The sequence below is a fragment of the Lolium rigidum genome, chromosome 5, assembly GCF_022539505.1.
Source record: "Lolium rigidum isolate FL_2022 chromosome 5, APGP_CSIRO_Lrig_0.1, whole genome shotgun sequence".
Taxonomy (NCBI): domain Eukaryota; kingdom Viridiplantae; phylum Streptophyta; class Magnoliopsida; order Poales; family Poaceae; genus Lolium; species Lolium rigidum.
In genome coordinates this window covers 191,031,664-191,044,047 of record NC_061512.1, presented here as the reverse complement: position 1 = coordinate 191,044,047, position 12,384 = coordinate 191,031,664, and positions in this window count along the sequence as shown.

Genomic DNA, 12,384 nt, shown 5'->3' with positions numbered 1-12,384 from the left:
TATCCACCTCTGGTAGTTCCTATGCACCGCCTCCTCCCCTACATCATGAAGGTTTGGATGCGCCCTGCGTATCCACCAGCATCCCACACCTCCTTGCTGGTTGCACAACGTCGCCTCGGCCCCTCACACGCAAACTGTTGCACCGCCATGTTGTGCTCCGTCGCGCGCCGCAATTTCCATTGGGAGGCCTCGATCTTGTCGCTCCTGCTCGTCGTGGGCGGCGACGGCGGCTGCAACAAGGTGCCTAAGAGGGCCCCGCACATTGCGGAGGCTGGAGGCATCGGTTGAGCTGCGTGTGTGTGGCGGCAGAAGGTGGCACCTCGGCGGTCAAGCTACATATCAAGATCTCACTAGTGGTGTTGCTCGAATGGCAGTGGTGCTTCCATGGGAGGGCGGTGGTGCTGCTTGGGATGGGTTGCGGTGATGCGAATGTTGGTATCCGGCATGCGGCGGCCAATGGTGATTCAAACGGTGTTCGTCGGTGCTCCGAATGAAGGGTGGTGATGCTTCCACAGGAGGGTGTGATGCATGTAAAATACATACATGAACTTCGTAGTTTATTGTATTAAAATCTTTATTATATTGCAACTTTATCATATTCATTGCGAGTAACTTATTAATAATTGCAAAAGTGCACAAGTTCTTGTTTTATACTTTTTTGTGTACTAAATAGGTAAATATGGAAGGAAACTGGTCATCATGACAAAATATGGAGTTTCCTGACATCTATCCGTGTAGTACTTTTTTCGAAGATGGCCCAGATAGACCCTGACGACAGCATCAAATTAAGAAGTGTCAGTTGACAAAGTTGTGGGGAATTTTATTCTCTTTCTTTTAGACATAAAATTTTCCCCAATCGAAGTCTGGATGCCCCGTAGTGGACATATTATTGAAGGGTAAAAAAGTCAGTTTCGGGAACCCGAAAATATGTCACGTGATTGACTCAAACTCCTTTTATATTTGGGGATTTCGGCCAAGAGAAGACTTGATGGACTCATAAAGAACATAGGAGAGACCTAGGAAGGTTATAAATATGCTCAAGAGCCCTTGGATCAAAGGGGTGTCCATCCTATTGTAAGATTGTACCTCCACCAGTATATATTGAGAGGAAACCCTACTTTTGTAGGCATCCACCCATAGCCACGAAATTCCCCTCCTTGACAGCCGTCAAGGAGAGGGAAAATATTCTCCACACCAACACAAAGTCCAAGTAAGAAGAAGGGGCAAGGGGTCGCTTCCCCCAAGGGCATCCACCGCCCATAGGGAGCTGCCGCCGCCGCCTCCTAGCTTTGCATAGAACGCCATATAAGTGGGTTATAGGGCTTTAGAGAATAGATAGCTTACCTTCGGCTCCTCATGGGTTCAACACTCAAATACTTATCAAATTATATTGTGGTGATCCTCTGCACTTGGGGGTTATCAAGATACTTTTCTGGCGTTGTTGCCGAGGAGTATAGAGCTTGGCTTTTATTCTTGTTTGCATTGCTAGTTTACTTTGAGTACCTTGCATGCCTGCTGATTTGTCTCAGATTTTGGCTTTGAAAGAGGTGCTCCATAGATTTACCTTATCTACTGGCTTGAAGATTAACTATCACAAATCCAGTATGGTACCTATCAATGTTCCAATGGATGTTTTGAAAGAGCTGTCTGAGGCTTTTGGTTGTCAGATAGCATCTCTGCCTTTTACATATTTAGGTTTGCCTATGGGGACAACAAAGCCAAAGATAAATGATCTTGCTCCTATAGTCACTAGATTGGAGAGAAGGTTGACTTCTATATCTAGTTTCTTATCCCAAGGAGCAAGGTTTCAACTGGTAGATTCAGCTTTGCCATCCATGTCTACCTTCTTTTTATGTTCTTTGGAGCTACCACCTGGTATAATTAAGCAACTGGATAGAATCTTGAGACAATGTTTATGGAGAGATAATATTGATACTCCTAAACAATCTCTTGCTGCTTGGGATATGCTGTGTAAGCCAAAGCATAAAGGAGGAGTGGGTATAGTAAATTTTCATAAGCGTAATGAAGCTCTTCTGATGAAACATCTTGATAAATTCTATAATCATGCTGATGTGCCATGGGTAAGTTTGATCTGGCAAGCTTATTATGAAGACTCTGCACCCCAATCTGAGAAGCTTTGTGGTTCTTTTTGGTGGAGGGATGTTTGCAAGTTGTTGGACAAATACAGAGATATATCCACTATTCTACCTGGTAAGGGTAATACCTTTCTTTTTTGGAGGGATTCTTGGTTGTTTGATGGTTCAGTGCAACCTCTAGAGCAAAGGTTTTCAAGATTGCACTCTTATGCAAAAGATCCAAATTTAACAGCCAAGCAAGTATATGATTGCCCAACCTTTGCAGAATTGTTCCATCTACCTTTATCTGTCCAGGCATATGAGGAGTTTCAAAAGGTGGCTGAGATAATGAGAGTGTCCCCTTTATCTGTGGCTGAGGATGTTTGGCAATATAAATGGGGAATGTCTTTCACTGCTGCCAGATATTATCAGCATTTGTTTAATTTCAGACATAACTGTAATGCCAGTCTTTCAGTGGATTTGGAAATACTCTTGTATAATGAAGCACAAATTTTTTGCATGGTTGCTTCTCAATGATAGAATAAACACACGAGATATGTTGAAACGAAGGAATTGGAAAGTTACAGAGGACACTCATTGCGCGTTGTGTCCAGGGAGGCAGTATGAGGACAGAATTCACTTATTTTTTGAATGTAACTTCAGTCAAAGGGTCTGGAACTATTTGCAAATCAATTGGGCTGGTGGTCAAGATGTGCAAAGGATTTTTTCAGAGGCTAAACGGAGTTTTGGTAAACCATTCTTCATGGAGATAGTCATTTTAGCCTGCTGGAACATTTGGAAGCAAAGAAATGGACTAATTTTTCAGGGGGAGAGGCCTAGTTTTCTAGGCTTGAGCGTAGGGTTTTCTTTCTTTTTTCTTTTTCTTTGATCTTGTTTGTACATATATGTTAAAGTTTGTAATAAATTGCTGTGGGGCTTTTTGCCTCACAGTCTTCCCCTTCAAAAAAAATTAAAACCATAAAAAATTATTAGATAATGGAAGATGCTATGGATATTTCTCGTGAGTCCCGCAAATATATGAAGGATATGCTAGACAACTATGTTAGAAGCTTGAATATTCCCTTTTGTACTAATATTTTGAATGCAAGAAATTATGTTGAGAGTGCCAAGGAAGAACAAGATAAGGAGGATGACAAAAGCATAAGCTTGGGTATTCCCATGCAACCCCAAGAACAGGACAAAGAAGAACAAGTGGAGGAAGAATGGAGTAGCTATCCATCTCCAACTCCCAAAAATGGCAACACACAAATTCATGTGAACACCCCTTCTTATAATATTGACGATGATTCTCTATGTGATATAAGTTTTTTCTAATTTATGGAAGGATCATGATGATGGAAAAGAAATAGAGGATACCATAAGCTCATTAGATGATTTGTCTTTATGTGGTGATTCTATTCACAACTATGTTATTGAGTCTAGTTTTGATGCTTGCAAATATTATGAAAAAGGAAGAAATAAAAGCCCTATTTATGTTTCCATGTTATTTAAAATCAAAGATACTGGTCATTATATGCATTGGATACCATTAAGTTGCTGTAATTCATATATAAAATACCAATCATAGGAAGAGAGTTAGACTTAAAAGTTAATGGTTTCAAATCTTGTGGTGTGCTCCATATGCTTTCAAATAAAATTTAATTTGAGCACACCTTTATGTCCTTATTAAATTTTTAAATAACTTTCCTTATTATACATAGTAATTACTTTATAATTTTTAATAAATTAAAAATAAACTATGGAAGAGTAAATGAGAAGGATGAGCAACGAAGAAGTTGCGGTCGACCTTGAGCATGTGTTGTTCATTCCAATGAAACCATTGCAAAGTCTATATCATTAGAAGTCTTCCTACACTAAAACAAAATAAAAATATTTTTTCCTTTCCTTATATGTTAGCTTCTTGAATAAAATGGTTTCCCAATAATTACTATAGTTTCCATCTTGGTAGAAATTATCATATCATTTGTTTACAGAACTAACCATTTTGTAAGAATTGAAGTATCATGGAGATGAAAATATTTATCTGTTTGAGATGCGTAACATGATATGATGAGGAAGAAGTAGATGACCATAATTAACAAGATCATAATCTTGGGGATGCCCATCTATGCCCTTCTTCTTTCAAATATCTCAACTAAATCATTTCAAACTCATGTTCTAGTTTTATCTTCATGATCCCTTTTAAATGTTTGCAGGGACCATGTTTTAATTTACCTTTATTTTTTTAGTTATTCCTATCCATGCTTGATGTTGCAATATAGTTTATTTTTAGTTTACTCTCTGGTTTCTAAAATAAAGTACCAAGTTTAACCCATTTGTATGTTGGAAGTTGTCAAACAAAATTGGAGTTGTTGATTTCTGCGCTGCTATTTTTAGTGCACGATTTCTCTAATTTTTTGGTAACTCCTAAAAAATTTATAAGTTCACGGTAGCTGCAACTTTTCATCCTCTATATACACAAAAACTGGCTAAAATTCCTGATAGGTCTAAGTGGTTAAAAAAAATCAGTTTTGCTGCTGTTAAAATTCTTGGCAGATTATGCCTCTTAATGTTAGAACCATTATTTTAAGTATCAAAATGTTTTTTTCTTACAAATTTTGATATAATAGAATGACTAGGACATTATGTGCTCTATGGTTCATTAGGAAATAATTTTATCTTTGAAAAAATGGCAGCAAGCATATTATTCTTGTACCACTAAATTAAGGTCACCCCATATAAAAGAGTGGGAGAAAATTTTGTGTTGAAGTTTTTTCACAGGGAATAGAGAAACACCACACCAAGAGATATCCAAGAATAGTGAAGACCATAAGATTGGGGATGCCCAAGGCACCTCACTAGACTCATATTTAAACTCTCGGTTTGCACACCCTTAAACCTTGTTTTTTGAGCAACATAGAATGATCGCAAAAAATTGGAGCGTCATTTATTAGTTTTGTGTATAGTTTTTCTTTGAAATAAATAAGACCATCATGACAAATGACTTGCATGCTTATGAAAGAGCTATTAAAGTAAACTATCCTATTCTTATCATAATGAATATAATTTCCATGCTTATGTGGGAATTGATAAAAAAAGGTATGCCACCTTTGCTATATTTATGTGTGCACTTTAATCATATCAAATACGTGTGCATAGTTTCATCAATACTTGGGGAAGTGATATTCGATGTTTACTATATTTGTGTTATCCTCGCTATATTTGATGCAAATGAGATATTATTGAGGAACATTACTTATACTTGATTGAGAGATAGTAGCTTTGAATAAAAATCTATGCATCCCATTATGCTAGTTATTGCAGACTTGAATCATATTCAATGATAAATAATTATATCAAAGAAAGGGCTAAAACTAAGAAATGCATGAAGCCAAACGAAATACTAGTATGCTCCAAAGGGGAAGAACCCCTGCCACTCATAAGGTGTTGAAGCTAAGAAGCGAACACCTAAGCCATTTCCACTCTATCCTATGGTCAACTAAAGATACTAGCTACTTACTCATGTATGAGTCTTCAATGATTGTTTAAATGTTAAAGGACTGGAAGGATACGACATCCTTCCATTATTTGGTTTGCAATGCAAGCACGATAAATTACTAGTCAACAATTGAAGGAATTAAAGGTATAAAAAATCTTACTCATGATTCAATCAAATGCGATGAGAGAACTGTGTTTGTTGCTACTATCAATTAATTATGGTCAAGTAGTTTTGCAATATATTATCTCTCATGCACCATGTATAAACAGCAGAACACCAACATAGTGGATCTTTATTAGCACTTTGTTATTCATTAATTAAGCTATGTTTCAAATACTTGCCCTGCTAAATTGTTACGCATGCCTAGAGCAAAGTTTTGTAAAAATCTTTTAGAAGAAATGCAATAAAATCCAAATTTCATCTTAGTTTTATCACCTTTATGCTCGAGGACGAACATAGGTTAAGCTTGAGGATGTTGATGCATGTAAAATGCATACATGAACTTTGTAGTTTTATTGTATTAAAATCCTTATTATATTACAAATTTATTATATTTATTTGGACTAACCTATTAATAGTTGAAATTTTTTAAAATTTCCTTTTTTTAATTTTTGTTTAGGTAAAATACAAATATGGAAGGAAACTGATCGTTATGGCTAAATCTGGAGTTTCCTAAAATCTGCCCCTGTAGTAATTTTTCGAACATGGTCCTGATAGGCCCCGGAGACAGCATCAAATGAAAAAGTGTCAATTGACAAAGTTGTGAGGAATTTTATTATCTTGCTTTATACATAAAATTTGCCCCAATTTGAGTCCGGATGCACCCGTGGTCTCCATATTACTGAAGGGTACAGAGTCAGTTTCAGGAACCCAAAAATATGTGACGTGATTGACTCAAACTCCTTTCATATTTGATCATTTCGGCCAAGGCAAGACTTTATGGACTAATAATGGACACATGGAGTCCTAAGTAGGTTCTAGAGGTGCAAAAGAGCCCTTGGATCAAAGGGTTTCCATCCTATGGCCAAGATTGCATCTCCACCGCTATATATTGAGAGGAGACCCTACTTTTGGAGGCATCCACCCATAGCCCCGAAATTTCTCCACCTTGGAAGCCTCCAAGGAGGGGGGAAATCCTCCACACCAGGACCAAGTCCAAGGAAGAAAAAGGGGCAAGGAGCCGCTGCCCCCAAGGGCAGCCGCCGCCGATAGGGAGCTACCGGCGCCACCTCCTCTCCACGCCGGCGCAGCCACGAGCCATCTCCACCTTGGGTTGCATCTCTTGATCAACATCCATAGAACCTATCCATCATCTCCCTACTGTAATCTCTTGGAAAACATGATCTATTGCGTTTCTATGTCTTTGTTTGAGTAGTGAATTGTTCTTGGAAATTGTGAGATAATTTGTTGATGGTTGCATATAAGTATTTTTTGTTATCTTCTATAATAATATATTGTACTAATATAGTGCACACATATCTTGGGGAATACATGAGGTTGTCACCGTTGCATGATGATAGGAGGAGAGACAGTTGGAGATTGACAGAAACCATGTCCTAATTCTTAGACTCGTTATATTAATTCATGGTTCATCAACAAGGGGGTATAACTATGTAACCTTTAAACTTACAATGGTATTTAGATTTTATGTCTTAATAATTCTCTTGTTTGTTCTTAATTGATATTGGGATCAATTACTAGGGGTCTATTTGCTCATATCTATGGCTACACCTATCTATGGCTCCTCTCTAGAAGAAAAACTAAAAATAATATACCAACCTTCACTAAATGTAACAACCACACAAATAAAATACCAATTTGCCTAAACATTTACTCCCTTAAGTTACTCCACTTTACGTCACCTCACTTCATTATACTTTATTTTCTTGCATTAATTTTACTTCTTGCATTTCATTTTCAGCACTTATAGTATTATAGTAGAAATCTTTTCACATACACACACTATAGATCCTAGATTTGTTCCATATAAGTGGGTTATAGAGCTTTAGAGAATAGATAGCTTACCTCAGCTCCTCGTGGGTTCGACGCTCAAATAGTTATCGAATTGTACTGCGATGATCCCCTGCACTTGGGGGTTATCAGGGTGGTGATGCTAATAGGATGGTTTACGGTGCTGCGAACAGTGGTCGTCGTTGCTCCGTTCAAAGGGTGGTGGTGCTACTAACGGCAGACGAGATTGCTGCAATGGTACGGCTATCATGCTACTGATGGCGGGCGTCTTTACTGTGAAATATGAAGGACAGCAAGGATGCTACGATAGTATATTTTTGTTGCTTCTATTGATCTCTGGTTCTACTACTTTAGTATAAATTTTATGCAACAATGTCTGTGGCGATATCTCCAACGATGATGCAATGATGATTCAATAGTATAAATTTTTTTCTATAGTTGTGTTCACATTTTCCTTCCTTAGTATAAAGTTTTTGCTCCAATGTCTCCAGCGAGTTCTCCAGCAACTCTCCTTCGACATCTCCGGCGACTCTCCGGTGATGTCTCCGGCGAGATCCACGTATGAAGGGTCTTTTTTTTATTTTTAGGTGAACTATTTTTTTGCTTAAGTACGTGAAGAAAAAGCGGAGTTTTTTTTGCCATGACGAAGCAAATCCAGAATTTTGGCAGAAATTAGACACATTTCGCACTGCGGACTAGGAGGCTGGAAGGAAAATATCCTCCGGAGGATTACTAGCACTGCCTTACTAGATATTGCTATATACATGGAATTGCAACAAATTTCTCCAAATAAGTCTATAATCAGAAAAATCTCATCCAATAATTACGGGTAATACTATAAATCAATTTTTTACACGTTCAATTCAGTATCTCCACTAATTTGGTCTTTTCCCCACCCTTATGAGTTATGATCATTTGAATCATGAATTCTCATTCAGTTGTAAGGGATCGACCATGTGCACGATTTTTCTTTAGGTCATGCATCCAATTTTTTTTAAAAAAATGAGGCAAAAGATTTGCCATTTTCAGATGAAATTTTAGAGTGTTACAAACCAAACATGATCAAAGCAAAAGCCATGATCCAAATCAAAATGTCTACTCGATCTCGTGGAATTACGTTACCCAACGCTTTCGCCTCGGCCAAGACCCACAAAGACATCTCATTTTTTATCCTTGAGACCACCATGTCGATGGTGAAGTAGTGGTTTCGGAAAACACGCGCATTTCTCTCTTTCCACACCTCCCACGACACGAGGGGCAAGCGATGCCATCACCCTTTCGGATTGGCCCTTCTTTTGCACAAAGGACATCCACCACTCATGAACGGTTGCATCCAATATTTGGGTTGTACCTCGGTAGTTTTCAATCTAGTTAGTCACTAAGAAAGGTATGGCGTCTATGGATTTAAAAGGAAATGATATATAAATATATGCCGTGGTTTGGTGTAACCATCACGATGACATACTTACAGTATTCTATCCCAACCCAACGCCAAGCTGTTAAATAGAAACTTGTTTGCATTGAACTGGCATTCCTAAACCTAGGCTCTTTCGGTCCTACACTAACCGGACATAATCGAGTCTACGCTCCGGTTATGTAGGATCTTGATGTACAATTTAATTTGGAAGACCCAGACTCAATGTTATCCTGTTATACACTAATAGCAAGTGGTTGATAGATAAATTCACACGAAAGGGATGTCATATGTGGCTGGTGTTTTCTTTTTTGCGACAATTCCACCGATCTATTAATAATCTTCAATAGCAGTACGAGAAATCCCAAGAGTAATCAAAATTATAAACATTTTATGGTACCACCCAGCCACGACTATAAACACTACGAGCCAAAGGCTCGCCGCAAGAACTTGGTTGTAGAAGACATACAAAAAAAAACGTCGTGCTAGACCCTTAATAGACCAGCGCACGAGAGCATCAACCATTACGACGATGATTACAAAGTACTTTTTTTTGTGTCAACAATGGTTAAAACCCAAAATCAATATGCAAACAGTGCCATTATTGAAGCACCCATTGTGCAGCTTGTACTTCCATCTAAACAATGATGTAATATTTGTATACAGAGATAGAGAGTAAATTAAATACATATCAGATGTCACACTACTTTATATTGAAATATAATATTCCCATCCAATAGAAATTTCTTCATGTCGCAATGGTATTTGAACGAAGAGATTGAGCAGAGAATTGTACTGATGCTATGAACTTATGAAGAGGTACATGGACTACGTGTTCAGATCATGCCGTTGTGACTTGGTACACAGGAACGTGCAGACGTTGAGTTCGCTGACAGTATTCATAACCTAAATGCATTCATTCCCTAGTAGCTAATCATAGTTATCTGTATAACAAAGTCCACACGAGTTTCCCAAAAAAAAAGTCCACGCTCCGGATGATGTACTGTCAAGCTAGTGTCATGCACATCTTGACATCCATGATTGAGCCAGCTTAGAGATTCCATTGCTCCAATTTCATTAGAAGGCCGGGACTCGAGTGTTTGTTTATGTGAACCAACAAGTGGTTAGATAGATTGACATAAAAAAAGGATGTCGCTATAACCCCACATCGTGGCACCTTGCTTATTTTATGCTCCCTCTATTTTATAAAATGAAACTTTTGTCTAAGAATTGTCTAAATTAAAATATACTAGGTAGGAAAGCGCGGCTTGCCGCTCGTTTGCCTGCCTAACGGCGAGCAAGCAGTTATAAATAGACACGGTATTGTTTGGAAATTGGAGTATGTTTGAACATGTTTTTACATCTATGCTTGAAAACAGAAAAGGATCATGTGAGAACATGCTACAAACTTTGATAATATAATATACTTGGGAAATTGAACTCCTCTTTGAAGTACAGCAACCACAGTTGATGTAGGTTTTGTGAGGAGAGAGATGTGGCATCGACAGAATAAATAGATTGGTTGCAGGAGATTTATGAAACCATCCCAAAGATCTGGTAACCTGTTTGAGCTGCTTGTCCTTCTATCCGATCTTCTCATCCTTCTCTTTATTTGTCAGTAATACTTCATTTCCCTTTTTCTTTTCCAACTTGGTGTGGCTGAAGTCTTTCACGGCCTTCTGAACCATCTCCATGTATTTGATTGCTTGGGCTGCAATATTGTTCTTGAATGTCTCTAAAGAATCTGAAAGGTCGATGGACAGTGACTACTGAGTGGCAAAGCACTCAAGTTGCTGCATAGAGCGGTAAAACACAACAGTCACCACCACACATTGACTTCCTTCTAATATACGTCTCTGATACTTGGGGCGTGGAAGGCATAGCTTCTCCAGTATGGCCTCTACTATGACGGTAGATCGGATCTTGACGGTTTCCATCGAGTTGCTAGCATGGAGCAGAGAGAGAAAGTATTAGTTCGGGGGAATCAGTCTTCAGTTAATACTAACATAACAATGGATGCCGCATATATCATGATTGTGCTTTTCTTAAGGGTAAAGATAGCAACAAAAGGTGCAAACTACAAAAACCATGTGTGCTAATGATTAAGAATCTAAAGTGCCAACTTAAGACAACATAAGCCGGCAATGGTTTTCTGCAAGTAAGAGGTGTTGACCTAATTATAATAATCCACAAACTGAGAGTTGCTCCTGATTCTTTCTAGCACACCGCTAAACATTAATTTTACACAATTTTCAGATACTAACAGTTGAGAAAAGAAATATTTTTCTAGTTTAATCTGAAGGCAGAGCAAGTTAGCACAATAAAGAGGGATGGCAAAACCTATGCATATCTGTCAGGTGAAAAATAGCTTTAGTGTTGTGGATTGTTTTCAGTGGACTGATTTATGCTACACATTTCATAACCAGAGAAGTAACATTAACCAAAGTGTTCCAATTTACCACCAGCTGAACTATGGAAATCCACAACAAACCATGACAGATGTTGCCTAAGTGATAAAGAGTATTATGCATTTTCCTTTTACTATTTTGGCTCGATGTCTCTAACCAATTTAATAGAGCAGCCATGAGCCCCACAGTGTGATGAAATATTAGAACATACAACCTTAAATCCCTAATCAAGAATTCCAGCAAGCTGAAAAAGAAAGAAAGCTGATAGTCTCATAATGTGATGCAACAGTCAGGATGTAGTATCAAATGGGTTTGTGCCAAGTAGATGTGTCATACATAAAAAAATTGACCTACGAAGACCCTTTCACTGCTTACCAATGGAATAAGACATGGTAAACTGAGAGCTGGTCGCATAGAAGGTAAATGGAAGGTTCATATTCTAGTTACTATTATGAGAGAAAATGTTGAAATAAGTTCCGATCGAACCAACATGAAGCAAAGTGTACTTGTCCTAAAATTACTATGAAGCTTTTGCTCGCTTTTCTAGAATGACATGTCTTAAAGCTTAATAATTACTATATAATATAAAAGCAGAAGCTACCCAAATAATATTTTCAACTGAAAATAAGATCATGATAAGCAATCCCATGACCTACTACTACCTCATGTAAAATAGTTTGTAAAGATCCATCATCAAACCAATAAGTTTTCAAATAAAAAGAGACGTAGGGAAGGCCACAAGGAACATATAGAGATGTTGGGTCACAGTGGAATATCTTGCCTTCCAAATTAACTTTTTCAGCATCTACACAAAGAATGAGCACACACGAAACCTGAAAGTAGGATCTCAAACTGAAAAACTGTGAGCAACTGCAGCTACCCATAAATAATAATTATCCTATAAATGCAACCCCAAAAAATAGAGGAGTCAAAGAATAAATTAACATATTGTCATCTTTTAACTGCAGTACAATAACAATGGCAGTGAGTAGCGTATGCATACTAATTCTATAGGTC